Source organism: Apium graveolens, chromosome 3, assembly GCF_009905375.1.
Source record: "Apium graveolens cultivar Ventura chromosome 3, ASM990537v1, whole genome shotgun sequence".
NCBI classification, from domain to species: domain Eukaryota; kingdom Viridiplantae; phylum Streptophyta; class Magnoliopsida; order Apiales; family Apiaceae; genus Apium; species Apium graveolens.
In genome coordinates, this window is record NC_133649.1 from 264,251,047 (window position 1) to 264,263,665 (window position 12,619).

General features: G+C 38.7%; 1 pseudogene; it reads left to right on the forward strand.

Annotated features, from left to right (window-relative positions):
- Positions 1 to 10,364: 10,364 nt before the first annotated feature.
- On the forward strand, positions 10,365 to 10,479 carry LOC141715787 (small nucleolar RNA R71; annotated as a pseudogene).
- Positions 10,480 to 12,619: the final 2,140 nt, after the last annotated feature.

Genomic DNA, 12,619 nt, shown 5'->3' on the forward strand with positions numbered 1-12,619 from the left:
TTTTATCATTAAGAAACTATTATAAATTCTAAGCATAATCAATAAATTAACCTCAAAAACCATCAAACCATGACAACAATCTAGTCCTTAAGCATACTCTAAGACTTAGTGAAATTACAAGTGTTTCTAGCATGCATGTCATCCTACAAGACTCAACATCACTCTAACGCTATCACTACACTTGCATCAATATCACAAATCAATTGGTAAAGCAACGCAAAAGGGATCATGATATATGCATGAGCTAAATGACATGATAAATAAAGCTATAAAATAAAATAAAACTATATGCAAAAATATGTAACTATATAAACTAAACTAACATGAATATGCAACTACATGACACACACACAAAAATATTCCTTAACTACCACCCCCAAACTTAAAATCTTCACTGTCCCCAGTGAAGGTAGTAGAAAGGAACATAGGGTATAGCTACTCGGAGAAATCATCATCATCACCCTCAGAGGGTGGAGTATCAGGAGGCGGATAAGCAGAGTCCTCACCAAAAATGGGCCACTGGATATCAGCTCCAAGGCCTCTGAAAGCAGTCCCAAGTGCAAGGGTGAGCTCCTGAGCGAACCTACTCTGCGACTCATACATCGCATCCATCCTCCTCGACAGCCTCCTATACTGGGCATCAGCCATCCCAGCACCCTCCTGAGCTATAAAAGAGCCTACCTCATCACGACCCGGCCTAGCCATGGTAGCACCAGCTGCTGGACGTCCTCCTGGAAGATGATAACCCAACCCATGCTCCTCGGGCTCTCCACCCATCCACTCCTGCATCGCATTCAGAGTCGCTGAATCAATAGGAGTGGTCGGCATCTACAACTGCTCGTGAGAAGGCCAATGAACTCCCACTGCTCGGCATAACTTCGTGACAGTAGATGCATAAGGGATGTTCATGTGCTTCGCTCCCCTAAAAAACTTTAGAATCCCTTGGAAGATGAACTCACCAAGGTCCACATAATACTCCTCATTCAAAATACCCCATAACAACCTTGCTCGCTCAACTGTAACCTCATGTGCATATAAAGTAGGCAAAATATTAGCACAAATAAAGGCATTCCATACACGGGTATACCTATTCATCACAATCGCCGGAAAAGAATGATAATCGTTAGTTCCAGTCTTGAACTTCCAAACCGTGCCCGACTGACAGAGAGTAGCACAAATCAAATCCAAATTAAACTCCTCGGAGGGCTTCTCATTCCAATTCTCCTCCGTGGGCTTCCGTTGTCACTGCCCAATCACACGGGGAATCGCCTCCGGATGATAATCCACAGTAAGCCCACGAACAACAGTAAACCCATTCTTTTCAGCCTTTGCGTTCGCATAAAACTCGCGAACCACGCTCATCAGAATCGCCTCCGGTGACTCACAAAAAGAAATCCACCCCTTTTCAGCAATCATCGGCAACAACTCACCATCCCTCCCCGATGGTAAGAATCCCCTCTCCTTCAGAATCGGCTTAGCCAGAAGCCTAGTATACTCCTCCTCAGCAGCCCTATCAAACAAGCGAGGTCTCACAGCAGTTCCCCTCAAAGAATCAGTAGTAGGAACGGTGCTGCTGCTGTCAATAGTTCGTGATCTCTTGGGTGCCATTGAAACTGAGAAAAAGTGTTTAAGAGTTGTGTTTTTGAATATGGGAGAGAGTTTTAAGGTTGAAAGTATATGGAGAAATTGTATGTATATATAGGGCAGGGATTAGGGTTAGAAATTGATTAAGAGTGGGGTTTGAGGGAGAAAACGTGGGTTAATGGGACAAGAATTCGTAGGTTGTGGGTTTGTGTTTTTATTTTTGGTTTTCCTGATTTTGTTTTGGATATTTATAAGGCTAAAAAAATTTCAGACAGTCGGGGGCTGAGCGGCCGCTCAGCAAAGCTGCGCGGGCGCCCAACATCCTGAGCGGGCGCCCAGAGGGTGTCTGGAAAAAAAATTTCTTGCCCTTTTTTTCTGATTTTTTTTATGTTTTTGGATAGGTTACTGACTTTTAAGGGTTCCTATAATAACAAATCTTGGGTTGCCTCCCAAGAAGCGCTTCTTTTACGTCATTAGCTTGACGTAGAGTACCTTGCTCAAGTTGACAACAAAACGGCACTAACCACTTCCCGGTTTGCCATGTCCCCATAGTAATGCTTCAATCGCTGACCATTAACCTTGAATGCTTGGCCCGGATCATTCTCAAAAATCTCCACCGCTCCATGTGGAAACACAGTTTTGACAATAAAAGGTCCAAACCACCTTGATTTCAACTTTCCAGGAAAAAGTCGGAGTTGAGAGTTGAATAAAAGTACTTGCTGCCCCGACACAAATGACTTAGGATATAGCTTCCTGTCGTGCCACCTTTTCACTTTTCTTTGTACATTTTGTTGTTCTCGTACGCTTGGAGTCGAAATTCATCAAGTTCATTTAACTGAAGCATTCGCTTCTTCCCAGCTGCATCTAGATCAAGGTTCAACTTCTTCAACGCCTAATAAGCCTTATGCTCAAGCTCCGCAGGTAAATGATATCCCTTACTATAAACAAGTTGAAACGGGGACATCCCAAGTGGAGTCTTGTATGCTGTTCTATAAGCCCAAACAGCTTCATCGAGTTTTAAAGACCAATTTTTCCTTGACGGACAAACAACTTTCTCTAGAATGCACTTGATCTCTCTATTAGACACTTCAGCTTGACCATTCATTTGAGGATGATTGGCAATAACAACACGATGATTCACATTGTAGCGCTGCATCATAGAAGTGAACTTACGGTTACAGAAATGCGACCCCTCATCACTTATGATTACTCGTGGCGTTCCAAACCTTGTAAAAATCTGCTTATGAAGAAAATTAAACACTACCTTTGCATCATTCATCGGTAGAGCCTTAACTTCTACCCATTTTGAGACATAATCGACTGCCAGCAAGATGTACTGATTATTGCAGGACGAGACAAATGGTCCCATGAAATTGATTCCCCAAACATCAAAGACCTTGTAACACCCCCAAATCCGGGGTCAGGGATTCGGGTTGTCACGACTTCCATTTCCCTTATGAATACTTAATCTTAACAGTCAACCAACTACTGCGTAATGTGACCCCACGATATACACACACACACCACAAGTTATAGTCTCAGAGATGAATACCAAAAAATAACACAATTCATTTTATTCCACAATTATAAACTATTTCACCATAAAAAGGGTTTCTAAATATTTTACATTTCCTTGCCATTATTACAATTCATAAATATACATAAGTCCGGTACAACCAAAGTTGAAAGCCTAGCCTATTGGTAGTTTCTACTTCGGCTACAACGGCATCAACGCCTACTGGAAATTGTGGAACGTTTCCTATCCGCTCAGGAATTGGGAGCTTGATCCTGTTCATCTTGTCTATCTGTTGTTGTGTGATGAAAGAAGAAAGCAATGGTGAGCAGCAAGCCCACCGAAATGATATGGATAATAATTAACAATATATGAGCATTCTCATAGTACTCATGAAAGTCTTGGTCAAAAGAAATGAACCAAGTTGATATCTTAACGCGACCAAGTCACAAAATATTCAGTATATAAGTATATATACTTTTCATAATCTTTGAAATCCTCTTCCATGCATAATATACACAGAGTTCCAGTTTATAACTGTATAAAAATATCGTTGCAAGGTGATCTCATATATCTAGCCTTGTCTCAACGTTTTTGTGAAAATCTTTGTCATGCATAAGATAATCATTAACCAGATATAAGTTGAAAAGATGAAGTTACAAGATACTCCAATATACTTATATCTTTTCCGGATACTACTTGAACTACCACCGTTCAAGGTATCATCAGTTTCAAAAGTTCATCACATAGATGAGACTACAAGAAAAGGTTTGAATAGATTCAATCTTTGAAATATCATTCAAAAGAAATGAAGTTATGAGATACTTCATTAAGTCCCGATATATATATATATATATATATATATATATATCCATATATATCTCTCATACATTTCCTGAAAACCTCTATCATGTAAAGTATGAACAGAGTTGCAATATCCAATGAATTTGGAAAGAAAAGAATTTTGGCATAAACCCGATATCTTGCTGATCAGGCAAAGATACCAATAAGTAACCTTTTCTACTGTAGATGGATGAATTCCTCACCGGTCATCACCCTGGCCGCATTAGGACCTCGCACTAGACCGTTACCCGACCACTCACGCATGGATGAACTGTCACCCAGCCTCTTACACCTTCATAGACCGTACCCCGGCCTGTCGCTTATGCCGACTCAATCAGATGGACTTACTTCCCGAACATTAGGCAAGTAATCAAATTATTTTCTCAAAACAACAACCTCGTTGCGAATATAAAATATACCACAGAGCCGGATCCCCAAGATTTTTGAGCGAATATTCAAGTCTCCTTCGAAAGGAAGATCTTAAATCTGAAAACGAGTTTTGGGATCCGCTCTAACTTTTAAAAATCATTTTGAAGACTCGAAAATATTTTTAAGAATGTTTGGAGTAAAGCTGATTTAATGAAATAAATCAGTCCCAATATGTTGGAGGATATCTGAACATTATTATTTAAATAATATTCCCATAAGGATAATCCTTATAAAAATAATTGAAGTAAAAGTTTTAAAACTTATACTTGAAATGAATAATAAATAACCAAAGATATACTTATACGAAAGTACAATCTTTATTTGAATAATCGAAAATAAGTTTGATTATCGAAACATTATTCTTTAATAAAATAAAGAATATTATTTAATAAATAAGCGGAGTCATAAGTCCTCAAATGAATATTCAGAATAATATTCATTAAATAAAATAAACGGAGTCTTAAGTCCTCGAATGAATATTCAAAATAATATTCATTAAATAAAGTAAGCGGAGTCATAAATCCTCGAATGAATATTCAAAATAATATTCATTAAATAAAATAAAGTTATTGAATAAACCTTATTCGATTAAATAAAGTAAGCGGAGTCATAAGTGAACCCTAACGTTCACTTATGGTAACTTATACGCTTAACGAATCACATAAGTCATTCGAGTACCCTCGGCTCCACCATTTTTAATAAATTAACCATTAAGAGTTTTAAGCCAATTCTTTCGCGAGCACCTTACCAACTGCCTAATCCACTTTACATAAATGTTTCATACTCCAATTAGTCATTTAAGGGCCTTAACCAAGGTTTCAAAGTAAGGCGAGGGGTAATGGTTCGGTCGCGAAACGCCGTTACTTAAAATGGTCGTTTCTCCTAAACCGTACATCGGATTCAAACGAACCACATATCAAAACGAAGCTCGTAACATGAACTATCTAATCATGGCAATGGTCAAAACTTAACAGTGAGTTCACGGGTCTTAATGTTAAGAACAAAAACAGTCTAGGGTAATCGGACATTACGACGGCTATGTTTACGCGATTACCAATTTCGTACAACTCCACTTCAATTCACAAACAACCCACAATCATCACCATTCCACCATCATTCAACCATAATACAATATCATTCAACCATAACTCAATATCTCAACTTATTCATCTAAACCAAGTCAAAAATGTGGCCAAGAACTTTAAATCCAACAAGTATCATTCCTAACTCCAAAATCAACAAAACCACTTACTAAACAAAGCTCTAAACATGATTACACACCCATTACACTAACCCATCATCTAAACATTAGGAAATCCAAACAACAAAACTTAAGACTAAGATCATGAAGAGTTATACCTTCCTTGAAGCTTTTAATCCATGAAAGATCCTTGGAATGCCCATGGAAGCCTTAATCTAACCTCCTACAAGCTTGATCTTTCAAAGAAATCAAGAACACAAAAATTAATTTCAAGAAAGTACTATTCACCATCTTCTTGAATGATTTATAGGAAATGCTAGGAAAGGATTTTGAAGCTAAGATTCCTAGGAAGTATGTAACTTAACTAGGAGAAGCTAGGATAATTACCTTGTAAATTAGCAAGTGGAGGAGCTTGGACTTCCCATTTCTTAAGGAAGAGGCCGAGAGCTCTTGCTTGGAAAGGTGGATAAAATGTGTTTTTGTGATTTGTGATTTGTTTGGTTGGTTGTTTTGCTTTTGTTTTGTTTAATTATCTTTTAACCATGTAAAATTGTGTGGCTTGAAATCAACCACCCTTCCTTCCCTTTTTGTCATGCTTAGGTCATCAATCCTATGTCATCTTCCTATGCTTGTCCTCTTCTTATTGGTTTGATGACATCATCCTCACTAACCTCTTTGATTAGCTTCTAATTACTTGGCTAATGACCGCTGATCTGTTATGCGGTTCGCTTAACTTTCGTTTTCGTTTATCGTTTGAGGGATCATACCCGGGATCTTATTACTTAGGTTTCCTTAACCTTTCTCAATATATTATATTCCTTTTATGATCCTCTCATATAATCCTTGAATTTAAATCCTTTTTATTCTGTTACCTTATACTCAATTCTTTCTGTATCTGGTAGATTTCCGGGAAAAATCAAAGTGTGCGAATTTGGATTCTGACGATCTTTACATACACTTATATACCATATAGAGTACTAATAAGATCTCAGAAGATCAATAAAAGAACCCCTACATAGTGTGGTATGAAAAGTTTTCTTATTCAGCATAATCAGCAAAATCACTATTCATAAGGGTTTCAAAAATTCCAAAAATTGGGGTTATTACAGACCTCGACTTCAAGCATCACATTTAACGACATCTCATCCTTCCTCGTAAGATTCCCCTCCGTCTAACAGAATGGAATACATATCCTGATGAACTGATCAGCTCCTTGTCTAAACAAATATGGTTCATCCCACATGTACCACTTCACCTCATGCAGAAACTTCTTCTTTTGAGTTGTATTCATATTAGGAGGCATTATATTGCTGACAAGATAGTTCACAATATCTGCGAACCATGGCTCTTCCTCCTGAACTGCGAACAACTGCTCATCCGGAAAATATTCGTTGATCAATGTCTTATCATGTGAAGTAGAATCGGGATTCTCCAATATAGAGAGATGGTCAGCTACTTGATTCTCAATACCATTTCGATCCTTGATCTCTAACTCAAATTAATGTAGCAAGAGCACCTAACGAATAAGTCTAGGCTTCGAATCCTTCTTTGAGACCAAATAGCGAATGGCAGCATGATCAGTGAATACTGTCACCTTTGTCCCAAGCAGATAAGATCAAAATTTTTCGAAACCAAAGACTATAGCCAAGAGCTCCTTCTCAGTAGTGGTGTAGTTCATTTGAGCTCCATTTAGAGTTTTACTGGCATAGTAGACCACATGAAAAAGATAATTCTTGCGCTGCCCAAGAACTGCTCCCACCGCATAATCACTCGCATCACACATCATCTCAAAAGGCTCTGTCCAATCAGGTGCCGTAATAACTGGTGCAGTTATCAAACTCTTCTTGAGAGTCTCGAATGCCGCCAAGCATTCATCATCAAATTTGAAAGGCACATCCTTCTTGAGCAAGTTGCACAACGGCTTAAATATCTTCGAGAAGTCCTTAATGAAACGACGATAAAACCCGCATGACCAAGAAAACTACGGATTCCTTTCACAGAAATAGGTGGTGGAAGATTTTCAATGACCCCCACCTTGGCTTTGTCCACCTCAAGACCCTTGCTAGAGACCTTATGCCCGAGAATAATGCCTTCACGCACCATAAAGTGACATTTTTCCCAATTGAGCACCAAATTAGTTTCCACACACCTTTTGAGCACCGCACAAAGATTATTCAAACATTCATCATACGAATGTCCAAAGACGGAGAAGTCGTCCATGAACACTTCAACATTGTTTTCAATCATATCAGAGAATATAGCCATCATACATCTCTGAAAAGTGGCGGGTGCTCCAGATAAACCAAACGAAACTCTACGAAAAGCAAACGTGCCAAATGAACAAGTGAAGGTAGTCTTTTCTTGATCCTCTGGTGCAATGCAAATCTGATTATACCCCGAATATCCATCCAGAAGACAATAATACTCATGACCGGCCAACCTGTCAAGCATCTGATCAATAAATGGAAGAGGGAAGTGATCCTTTCTCGTGGCCTTGTTCAACTTTCTGTAATCCATGCATACCCTCCATCCCGTGACTGTTCGAGTGGGGATGAGCTCGTTCATCTCATTTGCTACCACAGTTATACCTCCCTTCTTAGGTACACATTGCACGGGGCTCACCCAAGAACTGTCAGAAATAGGATATATGATTCCTGCATCTAGCCACTTCAGAATTTCTTTCTTCACAACTTCTTTCATGATAGGATTAAATCATCGCTATTGCTCAACAGTCGGCTTACTACCTTCCTCTAGCAGAATTTTATGCATGCAGTACGAAGGGATGATCCCTTTGATATCTGTTATAGTCCATCCGATTGCCGATTTGAATTCTCTCAAGATCCGCAAGAGCTTGTCCTCCTCACTACCTGAAAGGTCAGATGCAATAATAAAAGGCAACGTAGATGCATCACCTAAAAAGGCATACCTCAAGTGTTCAGGCAATGGTTTAAGCTCCAAAGTAGGTGCTTCCTCAAAATAGATGGTTTGAGCTTTCCTTCAGCATTCTTGAGATCAGAAGTGCCAAGAGATTCAAATGGCATATCTAGCTTTCGCCTCCAAGGAGAAGCATTTAGATATTGTAGTTGCTCATTGCCATCCTCATCATCACTGTCAAACTCCCCCACTAAGGCTTTCTCTAATGCATCAGACATTAGCATATGATCAAGTTCTGAAGTTACCGCAAAATCAATCAAATCCACTTTTAAGTACTACTCGTCTTCTGTAGGGAATTTCATCGCCTTAAATATATTGAATGTCACATCCTGATCCTGCTCCCTCATAGTAAGTTCACCTTTCTGCACATCTATCAAGGTACGGCCTATAGCCAAGAAAGGTCTTCCCAGGATTATGGGGATCTTCTTATCTTCCTCGAAATCCAAAATGACAAAGTCTGCAAGGAAGAAGAGCTTATCCACCTTTACTAACACGTCCTCCACTATGCCTCGTGGATATGTAATAGAACGATCAGCCAATTGTAGAGACATGTAGGTGGGCTTTGGATCAGGAAAATTCAACTTTTTGAAGATAGACAATGGCATCAGATTGATGCTTACTCCCAAATCGCACAGGCATTTGTCAAAAGACAACTTGCCAATGGTGCAAGGAATGGTGAAGCTACCTGGATCTTTAAGCTTTGGAGGTAATTTTTGTTGCAGCACAGCACTGCACTCTTCCGTTAGAGCAACGGTCTTAAGGTCATCCAGTTTCACATTCCTTGAAAGAATACTCTTCATGAATTTTGCATAACTAGGCATTTGTTCCAGAGCCTCAGCGAAAGGTATGTTGATGTGAAGTTTCTTGAACACCTCCATAAACTTACCGAACTGCTTATCCAGCTTTTGTTGTTGCAATCTCTTAGGGAAAGGTGGTGGAGGATAGAGCTGTTTCTACCCTATATTACCCTCGGGCAGAGTGTGTTCAACAATAGTCTTCCTTGGTTCCGCCGCTTTCTCCTTTTGCTTCTCTTCTTCATCAACAACTTCAGCTTCTCTGTCTTTCGCTTTTTCAGCATCAACAACTTTTCCAGACCTTAAGGTAATAGCTTTGACTTGCTCTTTAGCTTCCTTCCTGCCTGACACTTCAGTATCTTTGGGAAGTGTGCCAGGTTGATAATTGAGCACTGCATTGGCTATTTGACCGATTTGATTTTCCAAGGTCTTGATAGAAACAGCCTGACTTTTGCACAACAGCTTGAGTTCCTCGAAATCAGCACTAGAAGGTGGAGCGGCACCTCCTTGTTGAGGATATGATTGCCTTTGATCATAATGCTGTGGTTGCTGGAATCCAGGTGGATTAAACTATTTACTTACGCCTTGCTGACATGGTTGCTGGATAGCATTCTGAGTATTGCTCCAGCTGAAATTGGGATGATTTCTATTGTTAGGATGATAAGTTGCTGGCACAGGCTATTGCGGTCGCTGATAATTGTTCACATACTGAACAGATTCATTAACAAGAGAACACTGATCCGTAGCATGAGAACCTGCATAAAGCTCACAGACCATAGTTATCTTATTGACTCCGTAGGTGGCTATAGAATCGACCTTCAAAGACAGCGCTTAGAGCTGCGCTGCAATAGCTGTAGCTACATTAACTTTCAGAATACCTGCTACCTTCCCAGGCATCATCCTTTGAGTTGGGTTTTGATGCTCATTTGCAGCCATAGTTTTAATAAGATTATAAGCCTCATTATAGCTTTTGGCCCACAAGGCGCCTCCAGCTGCTGCATTGAGCATGGGCCGAGATTGGGCCCCCAAACCATTATAGAAACCAGTGATCACTATCCAGTCAGGCATACCATGATGTGGACACTTTCTCAACATCTCCTTATAGCGCTCCCAAGCTTCACACATAGATTCTGTTGGTTGCTGCTCAAACTGAGTAAGAGCACTCCTCATAACTGTAGTCTTCGTCATTGGATAGAACTTCAACAAAAACTTTTGCACAAGATCTTGCCAAGTAGTGATGGACCCAGCTGGTTCAGAATGTAACCAGTCCTTAGCTTTATCCCTTAGAGAAAATGGAAAAAGCCTCAGTTTGATAGCCGCATCAGTCACACCATTATATTTGAAAGTACTACAGATCTCAACAAAATTCCTGATGTGTATGTTAGGGTCTTTAGTCACAGCACCTCCGAAAGAAACAGAATTCTGCACCATCTGAATAGTGCCCGGCTTGATTTCAAAAGTGTTGGTCTGAATAGCCGGATGAAGGATGCTTGACTGAATGTCATCAATTTTAGGCCGAGAAAAGTCCATAAGAGCTGGATCTGCCGGAACTATACGATCACCCATGATTACTGGCTCTTTCTGCTCACTCTCTTTATCCGAATCTTCAAAATCTATCTTCTCCGGAATATCAAGAACTGAGTCTGTCTCCTCAGCCGTATCTAAAGTCCTCTTGCGAGTACGAGAACGTGTTTGCATAAACGCTCGCTAAAGTACCTGAAACACAACCGGAAACAATAAGTAACATGTCTTAATCAATGCGTCCTAATGACCACTGATGGTAAGTACATAGGCTAAACAAATACGCCGAGTCCTCAGTAGCGGCGCCAAAAACTTCTTAGGCACAAAACACGCGCTAATAATTCATGCAAGTATACGCGTTCGCAGGTAATATATAGTAATTTCTAGTTCATTCCCACAGAGACTCATATTAATTATGTTCAATTAACACTCACTCACCAATGTATGATTGCTTCTCAATGTCAAGACAATAACACATAAAATTGATTAACTAATTATTAACTATAATTAACTACGAGAATTAGACACTTAATTGACTCTTGAATTAACAATATTAAACACACATGAGATTATAACTTCGTTACTACTTCCTTCAATAGTTATTGTTATTACCCTTAACATGTAACGGTGATGATATTAATCGAACAACACGAAGCTGATAAAAGCTAACTTTCGTTGTACTAATACCATTCTACCAAACATCCACAATTAAGATAGAAGTTGAATAGGCATCAATTGGAATAAGAAATCAGCTTCATTGGAATAAGGAAACCATTATCTTCAAATCCGTATTCGGGAATTTTCTGTCTGAACAACACATGGTCTTTGTTTTCTTCGAAAGATTAAAATCATATTTGAAGCCCGGAGGAATCTCGAGTCTACCAATACCTTGTGAACCCTTAATTTAATATTTAAGAAAAAGAAAATAAATTTCCGGAATTTTTTAATTTTCTTAGAAAATAAATTAATCAAAATTAAATATTTACATAAAATCTAATTTTCAAGAATTTTGAATTTTCTTAAAACTAAATAAATTATAAATTATTATCTATGAAAAATTTAATTGTAAGAATTTTAAATTTTCTGAAGAAATAAATAAATTAGAAAATAAAAATCAGGACTGTTGGTAATCTAACTTGCGACCTGTGAGACTCCAAGTTAATTCCCACTAGTCCTCATCTGCTTTGTTTTTGTTTGATTTCCTGTGCATGACTGTCAACCTGAAGCTTTGTAATGACAAGTTGTCAACTTGTAAAATAAAACAAAGGTGACCAAATAACAAAACAGAGAGTCCATCAAGGCGAAATGAACTAAATGATCAAACAAATGGCACCCTATTAATCTGGAAAACTGGCAACTAGAAACACAAGAATTCGGGAGATAACAAATTTAAATTAAAAAATTTAAATCCGCGAGGATGTTGCTACACTCCGGTAAATAAATTAACCGGTTACAATCTAAGAACAACAAAGTTTCTAGCTACTACAAAGATCAACAAATTAAATCCTATATAATATTCTAGCTTTTGTTTGTCTAAGGATTTAATTACCGCGTTACGTTTATAATGCCCCTATAAATATACAAGAGTTAAATCGGGCATTATAACGTTAATCCGGTGAGAAGAATAACTGATATGAATTTGCGTGTATATCTCCTCTGTATCTCTTTGCTGCAAATCTTCAGCTCTTTGGAAGAGAAGATGAACAGAACAATACCACATAATTGCTGAATGCTTCTGCTGCTGAGTGTAGACTTATATCAAATATGAAATACGTGGCTGTTTATTTACCACATAAAACA